This window comes from Symphodus melops (assembly GCF_947650265.1).
Source record: "Symphodus melops genome assembly, chromosome: 6".
NCBI lineage: Eukaryota > Metazoa > Chordata > Actinopteri > Labriformes > Labridae > Symphodus > Symphodus melops.
In genome coordinates, this window is record NC_136696.1 from 27,644,330 (window position 1) to 27,650,329 (window position 6,000).

General features: G+C 43.4%; 1 protein-coding gene across 1 annotated transcript in view; it reads left to right on the forward strand.

Moving 5' to 3' along the window:
• Nucleotides 1-6,000, forward strand: part of LOC306824895 (metabotropic glutamate receptor 8-like) — a 94,247-nt gene that overhangs the window by 52,068 nt on the left and 36,179 nt on the right. The window lies entirely within an intron of this gene.

Genomic DNA, 6,000 nt, shown 5'->3' on the forward strand with positions numbered 1-6,000 from the left:
GCGTGTGATTGGTTCATCAGATTGGTACCTCGTGGCAGACGTTGGTTGAAGTTTTTACAGACTTACAAACTGATGCAGATGACAGATTTTTTTTTCTTCTTTTTTTCAGAGAACCTGAGTTATTAATTTCTGTCAGGACCTAAAGACTTCAACCAGAATCTTAAAAAGTGGATCTGAAGATAAAAACCAAACCCTGTCTTTAAGAAACTATTTTTCGTACTTAAAGGAGCCATGGTACATTTAAAAGATTGTTATTGAATCATGTTAGTATTTTCATTATAAGCGGAGACAATGTATGACTCTAATCTTATAATGTCGTCCGACTACTCCTCGTGTATATTGGCACTCTGTCTTTAGTTCCATTTTTAACGACTGCCTTTGGACTTGTTTTTGGAGAAGCACAGATCTCTGGAGGAAATGTTCATGTCGCGCTCCTCGGGTTTTATTTTAGCACTTTGGCAGAAGAAAGGCTCCACATGAAGAAACTCTAAATTCAAACATTCAGTCGTCATGAACACATTTATCTCCGTTTATAAAGACACTAACTGATGAGCTAAAAGGCGTGATATTCAGTTCCTTTAAAATATCTTTTTAGGAATTAACTCCTTCCCGTCAGAGCAGCAGCTCCCAGCGGAGATGTTCCCAGCACAGCTTAAAGTAAATCCTCAGCCCGCTCCAAGCTGCAGGGATTTCCTTATCTGGGAAATGGGAGCACATTCCCTGCATTATCACATCTGTGTGTGTGTGTGTGTGTGTGTTTGACAGTGCTGAACATTAGGGTATAAATTGCACATGACAACGTTTCTCGCAGGCTCTGTTAACTGATTATTTCCCAATTTGTCCCCCAAAGTTAATTTAGTGGATCTGAGCGCGGCGGCAAGAGTTTTCCCTCTTTGGTTTTTTTTCATCTGTTGGAAAAGTCTCAGCTGAAATCCTGAAAGCTCATTCGAATCATGTCGTGTGCGCCCATCTTTATTATTTCCATGTCTCTCTGTGGTTTCTCCTCAAGAAGCTCTGTGTGTGTTTTACACTCCATTCAGCGTGCAGATAAAAGAGTTGATTATAAAGACAAAAACAGTCGAGGTCCATTGGTCTAACCGTAAACCATTCATAGTTCTTTATGAACATATTTACATGCTGATATTGCACCTAATGGTTACAGATAGTGAACCTTGTGTTACATGTGTCACCTGTTTAACATCAGATGTATTCTACACTATGATCTCTAACTTCTCTGTTGTGTCCAGAAAGACAGTTTTAGCTGCTTTTTGTGATTCGTTGTAAAAGCATTCATCCACATTCTCCGTCCAAAGACCTGCGAAAAGCACACCTGCAAACTCACTGACAAACAGCCAATCGCAACATGCCGCATCTTCATACAATCGTCAGGGCCGGTCGTGTCATGTGGCGCCACTCGCAGACGTGGGAGAGCGAGCAGATCTGGAACATGGTGTGCTGGAGTAGAAAGGAGGTCGTGAGTGGAAGAGTGAAGACTCCAGCACGGACACAAAGCGAGCTCCTTTAATCTCATTATAACGACATTGTGTGGAGCAAACTACAAAAAGCTCAAATGTAGAGTCTGTGCTTTAAGTGTTGTTAAAAGACGAGTGAAACTGTTTTCTGGGAGGTTTCCTCGTGGCTGATTTTTGTTTCTCCTGTTGGATAGTTGATGGGTTTTAAAATGAGGATGCTTGTGTTTGCATTTTGTTTAAATCAATCTGTAAGGTTTCTTTTTGTGCACTGAGTTCCTCCTCTTTGCCTTTTTACAAGCTGACATTAAGAGTCATTGCTGAACCAGAAAATTAGAGAGAAAGTGCCTCATTGAGCCATGCTGTCACACTGGGTGAAATGTCACCTAATTACCATGAGCACACACACACACACACACACACACACACACACACACACACACACACACACACACACACACACTAGTTCATGAGTCAACCTCACACACACTGTCCTGCTGCCCCAAATACTCACCAGAGCACCAAATGGAATTAATCCCCCGCTGAAAATAGTCCCTCACAAACGCTCCATTTCCTCCTTTTCGTTTGACATCTGATGAAGACCTCGATGAGCAGCTATTTAGGAAATCACTGAGCTTTTTTTTTTATGTAACTACGAGTTTTTATTTGAGTATTTCTGTCTGCTTTTGAAGAACAAATTGTGCAATTAAAATGACGAAAAAACAGAGATCAATGCGTTGTGCAGAAAGCAGAAGTGTGAGCAATGTCGTTTAAAGGTCACATTTTAATTAAAATCCTCTCCATGTTCCTCTGACTCTAACATGTGTCTCTACTCTGTCTACAAAGACCGCATGTGATGGGAAAAGTCCATCCTCTCCGTCTTCTGCCTGCTCCACTTTTCAGAAAACGTGTGCTCAAACAGGCCGTTTGGAGATGTTCCCTTCATGACATCACAAAAGGCAGTAGCCCCTCCCCCAGGTGGGTGACACTCCCACAGCTAGGTGTTTGTTCTGCCCTCTGAGTCTGCCTTCTCACCGTAAACAATAGGACATGGAGCCAGAAAGCAGCGAGTACACCCGAGCCCTTCCAGAGAGGGGGCGTGGTCAGACACAGCTCATTTACATATTTAAAGCTACAGACACAGAAACAGCCTGTTCTGAGCAGGGCTGAAATAGAGGGGTTTATAGACATGATCAAATACAGGATCAGAGTGGATTTACAACAACACACTTCACACATATGTTGAAGAGGAGCTCTGACACTGATTTAAACTTTTTGAAGAGGAGACTTTGTGACCTTCATCTCTCTCTCGTCTTGTCAACATGATTGTTTTTAGTGTTTTCCAGCCTTCCCTAATGTTTGAACTAAATCCATCAATCCATTCCTGCGTCGCGCCTGATGACTGCTCCAGGCTTGGATTTTAATTTGACTCTTCTCTTTCACTCTGTGTGCTGCTTCATCACACCTCCTTAAGTAACCGTTTCTCATTTGTATGCAGATGAAAGACGCAGCGTTCAGAGAGTGAGGTGATGTTCCCCTCCGTGTGCAGTTCATCCTTTAACCTGACACGTTTAGATGAGGACGCTAACTCATCACAAGTTACAGGGGAAACCTTTGGGAGGCCAATCCATGATTAACAACGTTACCGTCTGAATGAAGACTTTATGTACGGGGCATGACGTTAAAAAAAACAACTACTGAGTTTTTGGGTGAGAGACATTATTAGTGCAGAAAGAAAGGGTCTCGGTGCAAGACAACAGAACTCCCGTTATAAAACGTTCCTGAACCTGCGTGTGGGGAGATTTCTGATGAAGATGCAGCAAACCCAAAAGAACGTCGAATCACATCTGCAGCTGCACAAAACGGGAAAAAACATTGCTTACACTTTGCATTCACAGACTAAACGCAGGTGGGGTTTTTTTCCAGAGACCCCGTAGTTGAGGCTTTCGAGGGTGTTCAAGTGTCAATATTTCCCATATTTTGCACCCTGCATGACACAGTAATGAAATATAATCAATCAATCAATTAAAATCTAAATCCCAACACCTCCACGGCTCTTTCCAGGAGCAGACAAAAAGATGAAGTGTTACTCCCACCTCACTGTGGAAGCTCTCACAATGTGGGATAACATTATGGAAATGTCATCCCGAGTTGAAGCCTTATCTCTGAAGAAAGGCGAGCCGCGTGCGTCCGCCTGTTCAGGCTGAACTCGGAGACTGGAGGGCGAGGGATTGAGATTGAGAAACATTTAAGAGCCTGTCAGCGTTATCACCGTAACGCCGTCCGCGCTGAGAGCTGAGGGGCCGAGAGACGCCTCCATTCAGACCCTTTCAGAGTCAGATTGATTTCTTTGTGAGCTGGTGGCTGCATTACACAGGTCTGTGAGGCCATCAGATTGGAGCTGCAGCATCTCTCCGATAAAGGCTGCTTTAGGATTCTGTATGTGAGGGTTTGAAGGTCAGGCTGCAGAGAGAGTGATGAGTGAGAGGAGCAAGTCTTCTTCATTCAGATCCTGACTCTTAACCTTAGAATCAACAGCAGGTCAGAACACATGTCGACCATCATCATCATCATCATCTGCTCATGTTTCCTCTTTTAGCATAATGAAAGGTGCACACATGAAATCAAACAACAAACAACCCCTGCATGAGCACAGACTCCAATACAGCAGCTGGACATTAACATTACTGAAGCGTAGCCATGAGAAGCTCCAGTTTTGATTGGCTCCTCGGTCGGTGTGTTTATAAGCGGGGACCTTATCGCTCTCTCTCTCTCTGCTGATGTGATTCTGCTCTCTTGGTTTCGCTGCGTCTTATCTTTCTGCGGAAGTCCAAAGGGACGTTGTTGTTAGTTTTTTTTTTTTAAATTGGAAGTTTGGTTACAGTATGTTGCACGGAGTCGTCAGATCCTCACGTGCGATAAATGTAATAAAAACAGGTTGGAAATGCACCTGGGCCCAGGTGTCGCCCAGGTGTGGGAAAAACACTGGCTGTGTTTGAATCAGGGACAAAAAGAAGAGACGCTTTGTACTGATCGTGCTTCGAGTGCTCCCTGAACAAACATCTTTGATTTCAACATGTGCATGCTCCTTCTGGGTTTGTGAGACGCTTCCAGTCAGCCGCCATCTTTGAGAGAGGAAGTCACGGCTCCTTATGAACGTGAGGCTCCAGTGAGAGGGCGGGGTCTCTGCAGACACACACGGCGGGATGATTGATGTTTGATAAAAAGCTGAATCCATCTTTAAGGACATATTTCTGACGAGAGAGAGAGAGTGATTCGGTTGATGATGAACTTCTCAGTGTTCTCCACCTCGGCTGATGGGAGTCGGGTCTTTACATAAGATCGATGGTTTCCAGCCTCGCTTCACAGAAGTCAAAGGTTTAACCCCTAACAAACCAATTAAACCTTTCTTTGTTTTAAAAAAACTTGGTTTAAATCCTCTTAAGAAATCTAGGTCAGACAATCCAGACGTAATTATTTTCTGCTGTGAATTGTTTCTTTTCTCCCTCGAGATATCTGCGACAGTCGGCCGGCGACTCCATCCATCTTTCCCAAACGATAAAAAAATAAAAAATCCTCTTCAGAGCCAATTAAGTGGGAACAGCTTACAGTGTGGGTTTAGCTTCGTCCGTACTGTACTTTGTCAGAGAGTTCATGTTCAAAACTCCTCCACTGCTCTCGTTTATTTGTCCCCCGGGCGACGCTGCAGGAGCGACGTGACAAACCTTGAGTGTGTTTTTAGCAGCAGTCTTCAGTGAGGACGACGCAGCAGAGTTTAATGATGTGAGGAGGAGAAAACATCAAGTTTTATTACCGAACCTTAAAGGGAAACCAGCTGATTGCAGCAGCAGCATGGAAACAGAAGCAGAACAAAAAGTCATAACATTAGAGGAAATGAATAAAAAGGCAATAAAAACAGAACGCCATTAGAGGAAACGATGTTGTTGTCAGTGTATGAAAATATATGTCCTCTTTCTCTCTGCTTTCTCTCCGAGGTGGAAATTCAAACACCTGCTTTTAAACCTTTATCTGTCGATGCTCAGTCGTCACAGACGGCGTTCTGTGTCCTCGTAACACTGCTGCTACTCGCCTCAGAATTAAAGTGCAATCCCACACTCTTAAATAAATTACTCTTGTTTCAGGTCAGCTGCACCAAACTCCTTGTTTCGGGAACATTTGCTTCGTGCTGACTTTGGCGCCCCCCTTTGGTGAAAGAAGCTGTAAATGTAAATATTTTGCTGATCGTGTCCTGTACACACGTGATAAATATTTTTCCGTGAAACAAACATCTTCCCGCGACGAATCAAACATCCCTCACCTGTTTTAGAAAAATGAAGAAGTAATAAATAAAAGAAGAGGAGCTGGCTCTGTTCTGCTGGATCTTCATGTCTTTGTGCTTCTCCCTTCTTCTTGTAAGGATCAGGATGAACTTTATTGACCCCCCAATGGGGGGAATTTGGGTGTTACAGCAGCTCCAAAAAAAAAACAGGTGAAACAGGTAATACACTCAACAAAAATATAAACGCAACAC